Source organism: Sceloporus occidentalis, unplaced genomic scaffold, assembly GCF_023333645.1.
Source record: "Sceloporus occidentalis isolate IW3139 unplaced genomic scaffold, rSceOcc1.0.p SCAF_119, whole genome shotgun sequence".
Taxonomy (NCBI): Eukaryota; Metazoa; Chordata; class Lepidosauria; order Squamata; family Phrynosomatidae; genus Sceloporus; species Sceloporus occidentalis.
Window position 1 is genome coordinate 1,753,303 of NW_028317099.1, and position 20,271 is coordinate 1,773,573.

The 20,271-nt window shown below is 46.4% G+C and overlaps 1 pseudogene; it reads left to right on the plus strand.

Moving 5' to 3' along the window:
- LOC149282325 (tyrosine-protein kinase BTK-like) overlaps window positions 1-20,271 on the plus strand; it is an 88,739-nt pseudogene that overhangs the window by 11,332 nt on the left and 57,136 nt on the right.

Sequence of the window (20,271 nt, forward strand, 5' to 3'; positions counted from 1 at the left end):
ATTTGGTAAAGTGAGGTAATGTATTAAGAGTTATGGTTTTAGTGTGTTTTTTATTAAGCCCACATGTCCCTTGAAGACAGTAACTCATGTTTCACTACAACTGGTATACTTGAGGGTGCTTCTTGTATCTGGCTTTATTGGATCTAGAATTAGTTCTAGCTGTGTCTTTATGGTCTGTTTTCTGTGTTTATCTGTATTACCTAAATTTCACTGTCTCTTCATCTGTTTCACTATTAGTTTTTAGTATTTTATGTTGCTGTGTATTATTCGCATACCTGAGAACTCTCCGGGTTTCGCTTGGAGTCTCCAGGTGTAGTGAGGCTTCTCCTGGTAAGTTACTGCCCACAGACATCAGCGGGACTGCCTACCTGCATTTCAAAAGAGGTGGGCTTCAGGTAGCCAGAGCTTGACTATTCCACATTATCAGGTTGATGATTTTTTTCCCGCTGCATCATTGACATATCTCATCCCTCTCTCTGTTAACTCTATTTAACTAATTTAACCAACATATCAACATACTCAACAAATACAAATTTTCACCGCTTAGAGCTGAGAGAATATGACAGGGTTAATATTTGTGACCACTTAAGCAAATCGGTTAAAAAAATAGCAATGATCATCTACATAGTAATTTTTGGCATCTCGTAAACACACCCTCTGTGTCTCATTTTATATTTCCAGAACATTGTTTTGTATTTTGGCAATATTACACTGCATTTTGGGGGATACATGATATTGAAATGAATTTATCTTACAATTACATCTTAAATATGTATTATTGTACAGATTGTGACTTTGTTCTTTACAATATAGTTTAAAAAGCCTGCCAGAGTATAATTACTGGCAGATGTTTTTTTACCTCTCAGTAATTCAAACACTAGTCACAACAATAAAGTCAGTAAAGCAGTATAAGACTGCCATCTGCACAATGTCAGATTAAGGAGCCTAGGTTTCCACTACATTCCTTCATTGATGGCACTGCACATGTGCAGCCAATGAAGTCCCAGTCTGTTGTGCAATTGGACAGGATATGTTTGTCCCACTCATATCAGGACAATATATAATGTGGTTACATAGTCCGTAGCTCTTCAAAATTAAAAAGAATATAGAAGTGGCCACAAATTGCAGTGACCCACTGTTATAGACCTATATAGACAGCTCTATATGCAGAAAACCAGCTGCAGGGTTCAAGTACAGCTTAGATGGCCAAAGTTTGCAAGCAGTCTGCAGCAGTCAGAGCAGAAAAAATCAGGTTCAGGCAGAACAGAACACTGGTGCAGGCACACAATATAACGGACCTCCTGTCCACAATAGCGTAGCACTTGCTTCTGGGCATGCTCCTCCTGGAATTGGATCACGGTGCCTTTGTCACTTAACACACAAGCCCAAGTAAAATGGAGGGAAAGGAAAGGGAGGTTAGTGTAAAGAAGGTTAAACAGCCGCTCCGAGGACACCTTGTGCTTTAAAGCCCTCCCACTCTTCCAGCCTGGGTGCACATGGACACTGGAAAAGAGGAGATGGCTGTACAGTATACTGGATTATTCAGGTAATATACATACCTGCAGTAGAACTGATTTTATCTCTGCTAGTGTCGGATAGTCTGTCAGAGTAATCCAGAGCTCACAGACAACACGATTTATGACAGCATGGGAACAGCTCAGGCTATGGGATTGGGGCTCAAGGTCCTGGAGTAATTAGTTAATCTTAATCTTGTTTAATCAGGCCCTTCATCTGTATACTACACTCCGACATAAAATTTAGCTTGTACTACTAACTGATGGCATTTTATGTTGAATCATCTCTGTAGCCTGCTTGCTTTTACTTTGGGGTGTATGTGAGTTATAGATATATTTACCCATTCTATACTGAAAAATTTGAATTATTTCAAAAGGGCAAGGTTATACTATCTTAAATCTATTTTTATGAGACTTGGCCTTCCCCATCTAGCCTACCGTTAAAGTAGGCTAGATGGGGAAGGGACCAGGGAGATTAGTAAACGAAGATGAACACAAAGATTCTTCGTGTTGTGTGTCCTTGTCTTCGTATACGTTTTGCTGTTGCCATGCTCGTATGTTCGGTATTCGGGCCGAACAACGAAAACGCACCCTTCGTGTTCGTTTTCATGTTCGCCCGAATACGAATGCACAAGTCTAGTAATTAGCACAATTTAGCTCTGCCTAGTTATTATGGCACAGATTACCGTATTTGCTCGATTATAAGACGACCCTGATTATAAGACGACCCCCCAAAATCTGAATATTAATTTAGGAAAAAAAAGAAAAAGCCTGAATATAAAACGACCCTATAAGAACATAGTTTTACCAGTAAATGTTATTTCATGTAAACTATGTGAACAATTGTTTGTTAATAAAAGCTATGATTGAGAAAAATATTTTGTTTTTATTTCCTTTTTTTACAACCTGCCCTCCCTGTTACGCACATCTGCCCCAGGCTTGCCACTTTGCCCCAGAAATGCCTTATACCCCCTATATGCCACTGTGCCCCATGATATGCCTTTTAACCCTCTAAATGCCACTGTGCCCCATGATATGCCTTTTGACCCCATATGTGCCACTCTGCCTCCAGAATTGCCTTATACCCCTATATGCCATTTAGGGGGTTAAAAGGCATATTATGCTGCAGCGGAAGTTATCTACGCGAATTGGAAAGAGCTCTACACGCTGCCCAGACTAAGCACCGGGGGGGGGGACAGGAGGATCGAGGTCCCCTGCATCGCTGCGGGGGATCTGGATCTTAGTCTCATAGTCAGACCTATTTGAGGTCTGATTATAAGACGACCCTGATTATAAGAGCATTTGCTCTGGTAAAAACCTTGTCTTATAATCAAGCAAATACGGTATATAACGTCGAGACAAAAAGACATGAGCAGATATTTCCGGCGCACTCCAGAACGAAATAACACAAGTGTATCCAGACGTACCATTAAAACCAAAAAACTTTATTGGTCCTCTTGTATAATCATTGAGCAAAGCACAGAGTCCTTGTCTTACGCGTTTCGCCCATATGGCGTACATATATACGTGGTACATAGCTGGCTCAAATGGGTTCCAGCTACATACAGTGCACTCTTTGGGGCCTCATCTCTGAGATTTATGCATGCAATTGAGGAGAAGATTCTACTGTAGGACAAGGGAGTCTGCCAGAGCGATCTTTTCCCATCCTGGAGGGATTTACTTGATAGTATTATGTCATCAGGGATGGTGAAATCACTAGTGCCTCCCCAAAATCCATTCCCCCTAAGAAAAGTATTCAGTTTATGGTAACCTATACCATAAGGTTTGGAATTTTATGCGGAATTAATGAGTAAGTTCCTATGTTTTACCAATATATCATGTGATTTGATGCAAAGTTTACCCTAAACCAAGTTCCTATAAAAATCTTAACTTGTCCTGAAACTCCCCCCAAAATATAGGTTTCACTAGTTAAAAACTAAGCTGTTAATACAGTTACCACCTACATGTAGCTACAACAAAACTCTAAAGAAATGGCGTGCCCCTGGTTGGGAAAAGTGTGCCCAGAACATCACTGAAAGGGTTAAAACCGCATAGGCATTTCCAATCAAAAGCTATACAAGTATAACATTTTGCACACACCCCCCCCCCACAATCTAGTAACATAACATTTTAAAAAGGCTACACTACCCCTCACAAATCAAATAACACAAATAGTGTAGTATGTAAGAGAGCATTATTGCTCTCCAAAACATTGAAAAAAATTATGTCGTGTATTAGTATACTTGGAGGATATTCTCGACCATATGTTTTATAGCAGTGCTACCTAACCTAAGCCAAAAGTTTTTTGTTGCTAGTTTTCGCTCAGTTTTTATATACCGTATTGGCTCGGATATAGGCCGCCCCCGTATATAGGCCGCACCCTAAAAGTTTGGTGCTTTTTTAAAGAAAAAGTTTTTTTCTTTAAAAAAGCACCAAAAAAACATGCTGCCACTCTGCCCCCCCCGAGATATGCTGTCACTGTCCTCCCTCCCCGAGATATGCTACCACTGTCCCCCCCCCCCCGAGATATGCTGCCACTGTCCCCCCCCCCCGAGATATGCTGCCACTGTCCTCCTCCCTCCCCGAGATATGCTGCCACTGTCCTCCTCTGCCCCCCGACTTACCGGAGCTGACTCCCGGGTGTCTTGCGAGGCCGGCGGGGGACATCTACGCAATACGCGTATACAACTTCCGGTGCCGTGCCGGCACCCCCCCGTGGGAAGTGCTGGCAGGGGAGGCTGTCTGAGCGTATCGGGGAGTAGGATGCAGGTCCCCTGGCGCTAGACCCCGAATATAGGCCGCACCCCCACTTTAAAGACTTAAAGTGGGGGAAAAAAGTGCGGCCTATATCCGAGCCAATACGGTACATATTTGTATAAATATGGTTTAAAATTAAAGCCCTGCTTGTCCTTTATATGGGTGCACTAAAAACTAAAAAGTAGAATTAAGGTTTAACATGACTATGGTTAAAATTTAAATACTTTTATCATGAATGGGTTAACCTAAAGCATAGGTTTTAGGGCTTCATAACCAATATTTTTTATCAAAGTGCCGGATTACTTTTATAGGCACTTGACTAACCAATCCATGTCTGCTCTACATTCACATCGCGTTGCTCTCTTTGCCCAGCTGAATGCATACAATTGGATAATATGCATATTGTTAGAAATCTTTCTTGAATTTTAGAAGGATAAAAATTAATTTAGTACCAGTTTGACCTAGGGAAAATCAAAATCAAGCATATCTTTGATGTTATCAGTGGAAGGTCATTATGCATAGGGGTTGCAGCAGTAGGCATCTGGTAAAAACAAAACAAAACAAAAAAGGATTAGTGCAAGCCATACCTGCAGGATTGATGTTCAGGCTTGGCATGATGGTACAGGTGCAGAGGTGGAGCCAGATGGCAAATTGAACAGAAGGACAGTGATTCAGGCATGGTTGATGGTACCATCTGAGTATTTCAGAAACTGATGATCTACTGGGATTTTCACACACAACCATGGTCCCAGATGACAGCAAGGCAACAGTAACTCAAATAACCACTCCTTACAACTGAGGTATGCAGAATACCATCTCTCAAAGCACAACACGTCGAACCTTTAAGCAGATGGGCTACAGCAGCAGAAGACCACAGTGGGTGCCACCTCTGTCAGCTAAGAACAGAGGAACAGGCTACAATTCGCACAGGCTTACCAAAATTGGACAATGGAAGACTGGAAGAGCATTGCCTAGTGTGATGAGTATTTGGTATAAACAACATGAAAGCATGGATCCATGCCTTGTATGACGGTTCAGGCACACTCTGGGCCACTTGAGTATTGTTGCTGACCATGTCCCCCCGGGGGGGGCAGAGGGGGCCACGGACCCCCTACATCATGCTGTGCCCCCCAATTGAAACACCATATTTTTTTTGTGTGCAGGGATGATTGTCACAGAGGAGAGAGAGGGGCGCCAAGTGGTCGCTCAAGAATACGTTTTCAGCAACCGCTCGGAGCCCCTCAGTCTTCTCCGTGAGGCCTTTAGCTCAGTCGCAGTGCCGGCATTTCATGCTGAGCCCTGGAATATGATGTCATATTCTGTCGCTCAGCAGTAAAGCGGCAGAGCAGCGAGACAGAGGCCTTGTGCTCCCACCGCATGACTTCCCCAAGGTGAATTGCGTAAATGAGAGAGTATGAATTCATGCGTTGGTGAATTGTGTGAATGAGTGAGACAATGAATGAATGTCAGGACCCGGGCGAGCAGGTCGGGTAGGAGTCCATGTGCAGGGGATACGGGGAACTCTGTCTGTACCCCTTTATGCATGGTGACAGAGAGATAGGTACAGACAGAGTAGCAGGACTGGAAAGGCAGAGAGACGGGAGCTGAGGCAGGTACAGGCTCGGGAGCAGGTACAGGTGCAGGCTCGGGTGCAGGTACAGGTACAGGCTCGGGTGTGGGCCAACTGGCAGGTAAGCCCACAGGCAGGTTCAGGCACAGGTACAGGCTCGGGTGCGGGCCCACTGGCAGGTAAGCCCACAGGCAGGTTTAGGTACAGGTTCAGGCACAGGCGAGGCCCACTGGCAGGGCGGACGGGAACGGAGGCCCACTGGCAGGGCGGACGGGAACGGAGGCCCACTGGCAGGGCGGACGGGAACGGAGGCCCACTGGCAGAGCGGACGGGAACGGAGTACTACCGGGCCAGGCACGTGTACAGGCTTATGCTCAGGTACTGGATCATGCACGAGTACGGGTTCAGGCTCAGGCACGGGTTCAGGCACAGGCACGGGTTCAGGCACAGGCACGGGTTCAGGCACAAGCTCGGGTACAGGCACAAGCTCGGGTACAGGCACAAGCTCGGGTACAGGAAGCGGCTCAGAGCAAAGCAGTCCTTCAACGTCAATGCCAAGGCCCTGACTGAAGGGCAGGTCTTTTAAAGGCAGGGCTTCACTCAGTTCATGAGGTGCAGCTGTACCTGATAATCAGGTTCAGATCACTCCAGAGGGAGGAGGGTGGCCACTAGTGGAAGCAGATGTATTAGCCTGAAGTATAATTCAGCCATGGTTCAGGCAGAGAGTGGATCTTGACAATGAATTAATGTGTGGATGGATTGTGTGAATTAGTGAGAGAATGAATGAATTAATATGTGGATGAATTGTGTGAATGAGTAAGAGTATGATTAAATGTGTGTATCAATTGTGTGAATGAATGAATGAGAGAATAAATTGTGTGAATGAGTATGAATTCATGTGCGGATGAATTGTGTGAATGAATGAGAGAATGAATTCATGTGTGGATGAATTTCTTGAATCATTTGTGAGAATGCATTAATGAATATGTGTAAATGATTTGTGTGAAAGAATAAATGATTGTGTGAATGAAAAAGTAACTGTAAAAGTTTTTGTGTGTACTATAGACGTATAATTGATTTGTGGAACAGCAAAGATGGCACAAACAGGATGTGTGAGCCATGGGGACCAAGATGGCATAAGCAGGGTGTCCATGGGACAAATATGGCACAAGTAGCATGTTTATGGGATGGCACAGAGCTGGCTGTTTGGGGAAAAAGATGTCATACACTGGGCTGTTTGGGGACAAAGTTGACTCATGCTGGGCTGTTTGGAGACAAAGATGGCACGTCCTATGTGTGTAATTGGGGTTATTGTCAGGTTCTGTGTTGGCAGTGTGGATGTTAGGACTGGTCTTTGGGTTGTGCAACTGGTGATCTTATTTAGGAGGTTATATCTATACCTTTAATTAATTTCCAGTTGATCTATACCTGCAATGTTGGGTTTGTGTGTTCTGTTGATCTATACCTGCTATGCTATATTTCCATACATTATTATTGTATACCTGCAAATACAGGATTTGTATGTCTGATTCTGTTCTGATCTATACATTCAGTGCTGAGTTCAGATGTGAATTTCAAGTGATCTATACATGCAAAGCTGGGCTTGTGTGTCATGCTGTTGATCTATACCTGCTACACTATGTGTCCATACATTATTTATGTATACCTGCATGCTAGGGAGCGTGGAGCGGAGCCCTAGGAAATGCTTGCCTAGGGTTAAATTTTTTCAATAAAATATATTGGCAACAGGGGCTAATATTAATATATATTGGCAGCAGGGTCTAATATTAAAGAATGAAAAATTTGAAATATTAAAGAATGTTTTTTTGAAATCATATTTCAATCATGGGTTTTGCTTCAAAGAGGTGTTATGTAGTTAAAAATGCATGTCTAACATATATATCCACGCAGATAAATATATAGCGTATATGTAGCGTTTTATAGTTGCACCCCTACTAGGGTCCCTGTCCCCCCATATGCCCCCCAAAGTATGAAAGTTGGAGACGCCACTGTGACCCCAGTGTACCCATCTTCTGATGGCTACTTTCAGCAGGATACCCATGCACCATGTCACAAAGCTCACATCATCTCAAAATGGTTTCTTGAACATAACAATGAGTTCACTTTACTCCAATGGCCACCGCAATCAACTGATCTCAATCCAATACCTTGGGATGTGGTTGAACTGGAGATTGGCATCATGGATGCGGAGCCGACAAATCTGCAGCAACTGCCTGATGCCATCATGTCCATATGGACCAAAATCTCAGAGGAATGTTTCCAGCACCTTGTAGAAAGTATGCCATGAAGAATGAAGGCAGTTCTGAAGGCAAAAAGGGGGTCCAACCCGCTACTAGCAAGGTGTTCCTAATAAAGTGGCCAGTGAGTGTATATACCGTATGTATATACATATATATATATATTTTTATTTTTTTTTTAAGTTTATATTATGAGCAAGCCCTAAAATTAGCGCTATATCTTCACAAGAAATTCTCGCATAAAAAGAGTTAAAATACCAGCATGTTAAATGACCACGAGATGTCTAGTTTTAAAAAACAATGTATGATTTGATGGGGTGAATCGAATTGACCCAGTTCATGGAAAGAAATAAGACATGGGCACAGACTGGCCAGATGTCCAAATTTCAAAAAAATGCACACCTCTCAGGTGGCTTTTATCTCCCTAATAACCCAACAAACTCATGCATGGAGTTATCACTGTATTCAGGAGATGTTGCTGAACACATATTGGACAGTGTTGTTTGACAGTAACATATACCAGGAGGTGTTAATTCACACCTGAAGTGTGTGTGAAAAAAACACCACTGCAAACTTTAATGAAGGTTAGTGGTAAAAATTAAAATACCAGCAACTGAAATACGCTGGGGTGTCTAGATTTCAACAATATATGATTTGATAGAGTAAATTGAACTGACAGGGTTCAAAGATATCCCAAATAGGATATGTGGGTCGAATTGTCAAAATTCCAATTTGAAAAATGCACACTTCCCAAATGTGTCCCTTTTAGTCCCCAAACAACCCAACAAACCCATGGATGGCTGGTATCATTGTACCCGAGAGATGTTGCTGAACACATATCGGGGTGTTGTGTGACAGCGACATATACCACTAAGTTCATACCTAAAGTACAACGTGTGTGGGAAAAAAACCAAAAAAATACTACTGCAGACTTTGACAAAGGCTGGTGGTAAAATGCCATCATTTGAAATACCCTGGGGTGTCTAGTTTTCAAAAATATATGGTTTGATAAATTGCTTCAAAGATGTCCCAAATAGCAGAATTACCAAATTTGTAAAAAATGGTTTTGAGAAACGCTACTTGTAATTACTTCCCATAACGTGCTGAAAAAAGCAAAAAAACATAAAAACATTGGGTATTTCAGGACAAATTGTAGAATCTATTAAGCAGATTTTTTATTAGATTTTATAGATGAGTAAAATATTTTTTTATAGTAAATTATATAATACAATCAAAATAATCACATCACTGTTGGTGGGAAGACCCCATTTTGGTCTATGACACCCCAATCTTGTGTGAATATATTTTTTTATCAGTATAGGTGTAGCTTTCAGAAACTTTGTATACTGACAAACATTTTTGTTTCGAGTCATGTGTGTATATTACCAATATACAATGTTTACATAATCTGGTTTGCATGAGATTGCTTTATCTCCTATTTTGCACATTTTTCTTCTGTAGTGGACAGTGCACTTCTTTCTTCTTTTCCTTTGCTTTCTTTTCTGTTACTTTCTTCATTATATCCAGTCAGATATCTGTTTCTGTAATTTCAGAACCGAGAAGAATCTACAGATACAGAGCAAATCTCTATTATAGAGAGATTTCCATATCCATTCCAGGTGAGAGACAAAGACTTTGTGGGACGCTACTGTTACTGTTAATTGGAGATTTACTGTATTAGCTGTCACAGAAAAGTATGTTTTTTTATCCAAATAGTGTATTTCCACAATAAAACCTAAGCATTCAAATCAGTACGCCAAACTAGATGTTGAATTAATTCATATTAAATACCTTTTTTATGAACAAAGAAGCAGACCCTCTCCTTTCCCTGTCACTAGTTGGGCAAAATGATGATATATATATATTAAGTCTTTTATATAGTGATGCAGAAACTACTCCATGCCATAACACTGTGAAAAGGGAACTGCTGAGAGGATGGTCAAACACAGCCATGTTCAATATACAAAATGGTTAGTTATACAAGCCAGAGGTCAGTTCATGGAACAGGTAGTCAGACAAGCCAGGTATGGTACACAGGTATTTTAATCTGTAGCAGAATCAATCTGTAGGCAGGAGAATAGTCAGGCAAGCCAAGGGTCAAAAACAGCAAACAAATCAAAATCAGCAAAAGCAATATAAGGACGACAGAATGGTATTGCAATTCCAGATTCTTCAATCCAGCACCCAGTCTGCCCAACCACCTGCCACACCTTAGAGGCACACCTCTTTGTCAAGAGTCCTGTCTACATTGTATCATTGCAGTTGTGTTGGAGATAGCTGATGAAGATTTCAATAAACTGATCCTATTGGGATTACCTTGATGTGTTTTCAAAGAAACAAGCAGAGGCATTACTTCTTCAAAGGCCTCATAAAGGAGGAGTATATCCTTTATCCATTATGGAGAATGAGAGCATCTTACAATAAATCCAGGACATGCTCTACAGGTGAATTATTCAACCCTCCTCTTCTACAATTGGTGCAGGGTTATCTTTTATCTTCAAGAAGGAGGGCTCACTATGTCCCTGTATAGAAGATTGGGGCTTCAAAAAAGATCACTGTTAAGAATACATATCCACAACCACTAACTTCAGTAAATTAAACCTTCAAGAAGCATATAATCTTGTTTTGAGTGGAAAACTACATTCAACACATGGTTAAATGTGATGGTCTGATGTCATGGTTTATCTTGGCAGAGCATAGAATTCACTCAGTGCCTCTGTGTGAATTTGCTTTACGCCAAAGCAGCGAAATGTGACTTCTTCCATGCCGTTTTGGGGTTACATACTCTCCTCTTAAGATCTAGAGATGGACCCGAAGAAAGTAAGAGCTGTGGTAGACTGGCCTCTCACCCAGGACATCAGACCTGTTAAACATTTCCTGAGAATTAAAGAAATGGACTCCTGTGGCTCTGTCCACCTTTGAGATGTTAAAATAGCTTTTAGTACAGCTCCTGTCCTCCATTATCCATATCATTCTCTACCATTCATTGTGAAGGTTGATGCATCTGAGAATGGTGCAGGAGGCATCCTAGCCCAAAGTGTTCCCAAGTAACCACCACATACATTCTTGTTCGTTCTTCTCTAAACAGTTCTCTTCTGTGGAAAAGAACTATGATGTTGGAGAGACTTATTAGCCATCAAATTGGCTCTTAAACAACTCCTAGAAGGTACTGATCACAAGAACCTCTTGTATTTTGAAACCTCCAAGCATTTACTATGTTCGATTACATCATAGCATACCAACCTAGTTCTAAGAATACCAAGGCTAATGCAAATCTAAACAATTTGAGTCAGACTCCCTTCCTTCCACACCTAAGACAATCATTGCAACTATTTCCATGTCCCTGTTGACTAAGATTCAGTGAGCCTCCCTAAAAGATTCTGACATAAGCTGGCCTTCCCCAATATAAATGATTTCTTCCTCCTCATCTTAGAAGGACCATTCTACAATGGGGTCATACCTCCCCATCTCTAGTCACACAGGGAACAAGAAGACCTTAGAACGTATATCTCATAATGTCTTATGTCTTATGATGTATCAGAATTAATTTTTGCCTGTGAGGTTTGTTCTTAAAATGAAGGCCATGCCATCCCATGCCTCTTCCCTCTCCCTGCCCTGGACACAAATTGCCATGGACATATTGTACAGCTACCTCATTCCTAAGGTATGAATGCTATACTTATGGTTGATACATTCAGCAAACAAGCCCATTTCACAGCCTTGTCCAAATTGCCTACCTTCCGTGCTCTCGCTGATATCTTCATGAAGGATATTGTTCGTCAACATGGTCCTCTGAGAACATTACCTGGACATGTAGTGTACTGCTGAGCAGAACAACTGGGTTTCTTTCCTCCCAGAAGCTGAACTGGTGTTCACCAACCCATAATATGTGTCTTTGAAAAACACCCCCTTCTTTGCAACCCTTGGGTATCACCCTTGTGTGTTACCAGCTTATCATGTTACCAGTTTACCAGCTGCTGATCAACAGATTACATATTTGGTTGTCTACTGACAAAACAAACCTGGAGTGAGTCATAGCGATACAGAAGAAAGCTGCAGATAAACTAAGAAGTCCAGCCACAGTTTTTCAGATGGGTGATTTTTATCTGATTGTCCACGCGAAACATGAACCTTCAACAACCCTTCAGGAAGTTCATTCCCCATTTTATTGGACCCTAGAAATCAACCCAGATGCTCAATGTCTTATAAATTGCAGTCCTCAGCCTTTCATGTTTCCCTATTGAAACATGTGATTAGAAACCGTTTCTCCACAGCTCTGCCAGTCAAGGACCATGACAAATATGTGGTCCACAAGATCCTTGACTCAATATTTAATTGACTGGAGAGGATTTGTTCTAGGGGAGAGATCCTGCCACTGATGTGCATGCAGCTGTCAAAGTAAGCTCATTTCATGCTCCACATCCTGACATCCTGCTCCAGGGAGTCCAAAGTGCACCCCTGGGAGAAAGGGTGGGGGGGCGTGTCCAGCTACCGAGGAAGATGGCTGCGTGATCTTTCAGCTCCGCCGCTGCTCGCTCTTTTTTTAGCCTGAAACCTGCTTTAACTTACCTCTTCCCTGCCATGGGACGCATTAAGAAGCTGCCTGCGGACCCTCCTACACCGGGTGCCCGCTCCCGCTCGACTTCTGCTTCCCTGCGGGAATATTTCCGCACTCCTGCGGACCTGGCTTCGCAGGCCTCTGAGGAGCACGAGGCCCGGTCTCCCGCTAGCTCGTCCTCTCTTGAAGATGGCGCCCCAGTGCCTCCGATACCTTCTCAGCCTCTTACGCCTGAAGTTCGTCAATTGTTTTCCTCCGCTCCGTGGCGTACGGACTTCTCAACGCTGATCCTTGAGCTCAAGCAGGTAGTGAGAGACGAGGTCTCTGCGTTGCGAACCGACTTAACCTCTCTGGAGCGCAGGGTGGTTGCTTTGGAGGACGCCTCATCGGCCCACCATGATGCTACTCGGCAGTCGCACCAGGACACCCACCGGCTGTTCCGGTGTCTGGGACAGGTCCGCCGCCGTGTTGAGGACTTGGACAACAGGGGCCGCCGCCATAATATCAGGATCCGCGGTGTGCCCGAAGCTGACGCCTCTGAGGACCTCCCGGGGCTGCTGTCATCTCTGCTCTCCAGCTTACTGGGTCGACCGTTTGATGCAGCGGGATCTGTCGACCGTGTTCATCGGGCCCTGCGGCCCAGAGGTACTCCGACCGGTCCTCCCAGGGATATAGTCTGTCATTTTACAGACTTTACCCTCAAGGAAGCTGTCATGTCACGTGCCCGGGCGGTGGGGACATGGCCTTGGCAGGGGCATCAGCTCACCTTTTACCAGGATGTCTCTGACCTTACCCTCCACGTACGGCGAGCCCTACGGCCATTGACCTTGGAGTTACAGCGTCTGCACATTCCGTATCGATGGGGGTACCCCTTTGCCCTGGTAATCCGACACGCAAACACCTCCCTCACGCTTCGGTACTACCACGAGCTCCCTGATGTTCTCCGCACGCTTGGCCTGTCTTCTCTACGTATCCCCGATTGGACTTTCCTGGGTCTCGATCCTGAGATCGGATCGTCGCGGCCTCCGCTCCCTTCTCGCCCACGAAGAGCTCCGCGTCCCCGACTCGGGGGTACTCCACCGGACTCTGACGCGCACCCGGGAGCCTTACCTTCCGCACGGGCCGCTGAGGAATAACACGGTCTATTTTCTGCTCTATTGGCTGCCCACTTGATGGGCCTCAGGCACGGTTTGCTCTCCCTATGTTGCTACATTCACCGGGGTTTAGACTTGCGGCTTTTCACACCCTCACGTTTCACTGACTTCTTTGCACATCTGAGGTGGACTATGTTACCTGTACAAATTCCCCTGCACGTAAGATGCCCGGTGTCCTTGCCTTGCATTATTCATGTATATTTACTTCTGTAATGTTTTATTTTTTTTTATTTTTTTATTATTGATTTTGTTATGGTGGTTGTTTATGTTTATTTGCGCGCATTGCATATGTCTCTGTGTGCCCAGGGGATACCCTTGCCGTGTGGCCCTCCCATACGCACAAATGCTCAGCCACTTATGTTGATTTCTGTATGTCTTTGTGCACGCACGGAGCTGTCCTTGTGTTGTGGCCCACTGGAGGCGCGCTTTCTCCTCACCTGCCCGCCACCTCCTCGCCCGGGTACCCCCCGCTGTGGCACTGGTTGCTCACTCCCTGTATTGTGCTCCACGGGTGGCCCTCCGGGCACTCGCCTTCTCGGAGCTGACTCCCTCCTCGCATACGTACACGTGTTTTTTTTTTTTGTTTTTTTTTTGTTTTTTTTTACTGCGGTTGTTTATGTTTATTTGCGCACATCGCACATGTCTCTGAGGCCGCGCGGGGGTGCCCTGTGCACACGAGGGGATGTCCTCGCCATGTGGCCCTCACCTGCGCTCACATACTCACCCATTTGCGTCGCTTTCTGCGTGTTTCTGGCACACGCAGGGCTGTTCTTACGTTGTGGTCGATGGGAGGTGCGCTTTCCGCTCACCTGCCCACCGCCTCCTTAACCAGGTTCACCGTTGTGGGGCTGCCTCCCCACTCCTGTGCGCGCGGGGCTATCCCTCCTGGGCCTCCCTCTATCCTCGCTCCTCGCCTACATACACACATTTTTTTTTTTTATTTTTTTTTTATTATTGATTTTGTTATGGTGGTTGTTTATGTTTATTTGTGCGCATTGCATATGTCTCTGTGTGCCCAGGGGATGCCCTTGCCGTGCCCTCCCATACGCACAAATGCTCGGCCACTTATGTTGATTTCTGTATGTCTTTGTGCACGCACGGAGCTGTCCTTGTGTTGTGGCCCACTGGAGGCGCGCTTTCTCCTCACCTGCCCGCCACCTCCTCGCCCGGGTACCCCCCGCTGTGGCACTGGTTGCTCACTCCCTGTATTGTGATCCACGGGTGGCCCTCCGGGCACTCGCCTTCTCGGAGCTGACTCCCTCCTCGCATACGTACACGTGTTTTTTTTTGTTTGTTTTTTTCTTCTTTTTTTTTTTTTTTTACTGCGGTTGTTTATGTTTATTTGCGCACATCGCACATGTCTCTAAGGCCGCATGGGGGTGCCCTGTGCGCGCGGGGGGATGTCCTCGCCATGTGGCCCTCACCTGCGCTCACATACTCACCCATTTACGTCGCTTTCTGCGTGTTCTTACGTTGTGGTCGATGGGAGGTGCGCTTTCCACTCACCTGCCCACCGCCTCCTTAACCAGGTTCGCCGTTGTGGGGCTGCCTCCCCACTCCTGTGCGCGCGGGGCTATCCCTCCTGGGCCTACCTCTATCCTCGCCTACATACCCACAATTTATTTATTTATTTATTATTTTTATTTTTTTTATTTTTTTTTATTTTTTCCTTGCACTTGTCTTTCTGCGCGCGCACAGGGTTGTCCTCGCACGCTGGCCTCCCCTGCCTCGCACACACGCATATGCATTTATCTCTGCAACTGTATATATTTGTATGATTATTATTTTGGTGCTCTCGTTACTCTTTGAGCTGGTGACTTTGGCATGTCTGTTTACGTCACCCTGTAACATAGTGCACTCACTCTGTGTTCCTCCTGTCAGTTCTTTTCTGCCTCACCCGTGTTTCTCCTATCTCACCTGGGGACGGTCCTCTGTCTACCGCCCTTCTGCCGCTCTGTTCTTGCCTCGGTGGCTTGCTCTTTCTACATTGTGACTGGCCCTGTGGCAGTTTTAACTTGTAACTATGTTGTTTGCTCAGGTTTCTACTCCGCGTACATCTGTTTGCGTGTAGCGGCGGGGTTCTTTTTCTTCCTTGTTGGTTGCTCACCTCCCTGCACATATCGCCTCTTTTTTGCCGACTCGGCCCCACTTTCCCTTTTACTGGGAGGTGGTTTTCCCCTTTTTTGCCGTCTCGGCAGGCGCTTGGTGTGTTTCGGTCCCCTGTTCGGGGCTTCGGCTCCTCTCCTCTCCCATTTTTCTCCTTCCCTTCTTTTTCTCTTTCCTCTTCCCTTTTACCTCCCCCTAGAGCACTTGCCCTCCCCTCCCCCCCTCCCCTATTCCCCCCCCCTCTTTTTTTTTTTTTAATTTATTTTTTTTTTTTTTATTTTTTTTTTTTATTATTATTTTTTTTTGTTGTTGTTTGTTTGTTCTTCCTTCCTATACGGTGTTGCCCGTTACCATGGCAAAAGCCCTCACGCTTCTCTCTATTAATGCTCGGGGCCTTAATATCCCGGAAAAACGTTCCCATTTGCTGCGGGATTTACAAAGGGAAAAGGTTGATGTAGCTTTTATCCAGGAAACGCATTTTTGTGCCGGTCGAGCCCCTAGGCTTTCTGACCGGTTCTACCCTACTGGTTTCTTTAGTTCTAACACTGCCGCGAGGACGAAAGGAGTTGCTATCCTTCTCTCTAAATCTCTCCCCTTCCGGGAGCTGGATGTCTGCGTTGATCCGGACGGACGTTATTTGTTTCTCAAGGGGACTGTCGCGACCCAAACCTACACTTTTGCTAACCTTTACCTTCCTAACCGGGGGCAACATTTATCTTTGAAACGGATCCTGACTAGATTACGGGCCTTTACTGAGGGTACTCTGGTTTTGGGGGGTGACTTTAACGTGGCTCTTCATCCCTCTATGGACACTTCCTCTGGCCATTCCCGCGTTCCGCGCCGCGTCCTACGCTCCCTCCTTTCTCTTCTCTCCGCGTATCGTCTTGTTGACTGTTGGAGGGCTCTTCACCCCTCCGATAGGGACTATACTTTTTTCTCCACCCCTCATAATTCCTATTCTCGTATTGACTACTTTTTCCTCCCCTATGATTGCGCTGTCCTTTTACGTCGGGCTGCTATTGGGCTAACAACGTGGTCTGATCATGCCCCGGTGATTCTCTCCCTGGCCTCGCCTCTGACTCGCCCCACGGAACGCTCGTGGCGCCTGAACGACGCTATCCTTTCCGATGAGGCGGTGTGTGCTGAGACCTCACAGGCTTTATCCCTTTATTTTAGTGAAAATTCGTCCCCCGATGTCCCGGAACTTACTATCTGGGAAGCCCATAAAAGTGTGATTAGGGGTCATTACATACGACTCTGCTCCCAGCGAAAGCGAGCGGCGGGCAGGGAGCTCAGCTCCTTGTGTGCGCGCATCGCTGAGTTAGAACGGGCCCATAAGGCCCCTCTGTCTGGAGACATCTTACAGCAGCTTACGCTCTTCCTTCGTGGAGAACTGGCCAAGCTCCTTAACGATAAATACCACTGCTCTTACTTACGCAATAACGTGTTGTTCCGTGAACACGGCGATAAGCCTGGCAAGTATCTGGCTCGTGCCCTCCGAGGCTCCCGGCGCCTGACATATATCCCTAGGGTCCGGTCTACGGACGGTCGTCTGCACCTTCTCCACTCCGGCATTTCGCGGAGTTTCCTTGATTACTTCACGGGCCTCTACAACCTCCCCCCTTTGGATGGTGGCCCCTATCCGACCGCTGACCGATCGGCGTTGCTTGCTTACCTAGATCGTACTGTCCGTACGAGCATCCCCTCTACTGCTGCGGAAGCGCTAGATGTTCCTATCACGCTGCCTGAGTTTGTTCAAGCGGTGACAGCCTCTCAAACCGGGAAATGCCCGGGGCCCGATGGTCTCCCTTTGCGATACTACTCTCGCTTCCGGGACACCCTTGGCCCACGCTTTGTCTCTGCCTTCAATTCGATCCTGGAGGGGGGCCAGATTCACGAGCATACCTTGATGGCTTCCATCTCCCTCATACCCAAGGAGGATAAGGATCCGGAACAATGTGGCAGCTACCGCCCCATTTCGCTTCTCAACTCTGATTTGAAGCTCTTTGCGAAGATCTTAGCTATGCGCCTGAAACCGTTGTTGCCCACCCTGGTCCATCCGGACCAAACCGGTTTTGTGCCGGGCCGGGAGGCTCGGGACAGCACCATTCGCGCGCTTAATCTGATGCACTATGCGAAGCGCAACTCGCTGCCTGCTATCTTTCTCTCGACTGATGCGGAGAAAGCTTTCGATCGGGTTGACTGGTCATTTCTATTGGCTACTCTCCGCCATATGGGTTTTGGTCCTGGGTTTCTCACCTGGGTCCGCTCACTCTACACGTCCCCCTCCGCGCGCCTCCGCATCAATGGCTCTTTATCTGATGCCTTCCCCATCCGTAATGGGACACGTCAGGGTTGCCCACTGTCGCCGATGCTGTTTGTGCTCTCCCTGGAACCCTTGCTGCAGGCTATCAGGTTGAACCCCGATATTACGGGCCTACAGGTGGGTCGCACATCTCATAAACTTCTGGGGTATGCGGACGATCTTCTTTTTGCAGTTTCCCAGCCCCGGATCTCTCTCCCTTCCATTATGCGAGAGCTTCAGTTGTATGGTTCGCTCTCTCATTTTAAGATAAACATGGCCAAGTCGGAAATTCTCAATCTCACCCTGCCTCCGCGGGAGTGTAGTGCCCTGGGTGCTCTTTTCCCTTTCAAATGGTGTTGCTCGAAGCTGCGCTACCTGGGTATCTGGTTGTCCGCTGACCTTCCCCAACTTTATGCGTATAATTTCCTTCCCCTTCTGTCGTCTCTGCGCTGTGATCTGCGGAAATGGTCTGGGCTAGCGATCTCTTGGATTGGACGGATTAATGTCTTGAAAATGACTGTTATGCCCCGCCTGTTGTATTTATTTCAGACTCTTCCTATTCACATACCTCTTCCGTTCTTTTCTGCCGTCCGCTCTGCTTTTCTTCGGTTCGTTTGGGGGCGCCGTTCCCCCCGTATTCGTTTCAGTACTTTGATCCTCCCCAAGGCTAGAGGGGGCCTTGCGCTCCCCTGCCCTCGTACTTATTATAGGGCCTGCCACCTCCTTCGGATCTTGGAATGGGTGCATGGCCCGCCGCAGAAACTGTGGATTGGCATTGAGGATGCTCTCTTTGGCTTCCCTGCCAGGTCCCTTCCCTGGTTGGCGATTCCTACGGCCAATCAGTGGGCCTCCCACCATCCTTTTCTCAGGGCGACGCTGCGTGTCTGGCACTCCTTGTTGCGCGGTACTGCACTGTCTACTATCCCGTCGCCGCTCACCCCTGTCCGGGATAATCCGGATTTCCCGCCGGGTATGGGTGTTGACCTTTTCCCTGCTGTGACCACAGCGGGGGGCTCTGGTATTCGTGCCTTTTTGTCTCCTTCCGGCCTCAAGCCTTTGGGGGACTTGGTGGCTCCGGGTCCTCCGACCCTGTTGGCCCGGTTTCGTTATGTGCAGCTTCGCCACTTTTTTCGGTCTTTGAGTCGGCCCTCACTCCCTGCTCATGGTGTCTCCCTTCTCTACGGCCTCCTCCTGACGGTCCTGTACCCTGCCCTGCCCTCCTTTATGGGCAGATGGGAGTCTTCTCTACAAGTGGTCTTCACGGAGGCTCAGTGGGAGAAGATGTGTGTTCTTGCGCACCGCTGCTCCATCAGCAATAGGGACCAGGAAATGTCCTACAAATTGCTCGCCCTGTGGTACCGGTCTCCTGCTTCTACTGCGCACTATACCTCTGCTGTGTCAGACGCGTGCTGGAGATGCAGCTTCTCGCCTTGTTCCATCCTCCACCTCTGGTGGGATTGTCCTAGTATACGCCCTTTCTGGACGACTGTGCACTCCTATCTTCAAATCCTGTCGGATAACGCTATCCCCTTTACCCCTGAGTTTTTGCTCCTAAACCACATGCCATACCCAATCTCTTGGTATAAATCCTCTGTGCTCCACCATTTGGTGACTGCGGCGAAGGCCCTGATCCCCTTGCACTGGGGTGATTCTGCCCCCCCCACGATTCGGGAATGGTTTCAGCGTGTTGAGAGGGCGCGAACCCTTGATGAGCTTATCTGTTCTGCCTCGGATGCGGCGACTAGACATCTACGTACCTGGTTCTATTGGATGCAGCTCCTTTCCGATTCTCCGGCCACCTCCTTGTTTGACGCACCATGTGCGTGACTGTAATGGGCTTCTGTTGGGACTTTTTGTTGTATTCTGTTTTTGTTTATTCTACTTCTATTGCCTGCTCTGCCTCCCCCCCCATGTATATGTTTTTTTGTTTTTTTGTTTTTTTTTCCCCTCTCCCTCCTCTCTCCTTTTTCCCCCTTCCTTTCTCTCCTCTTCCCCTCCCCCCCCTTTTTTTTTTTAATTTTCCCTTCTGGGACACACGCGCCTCTCTCC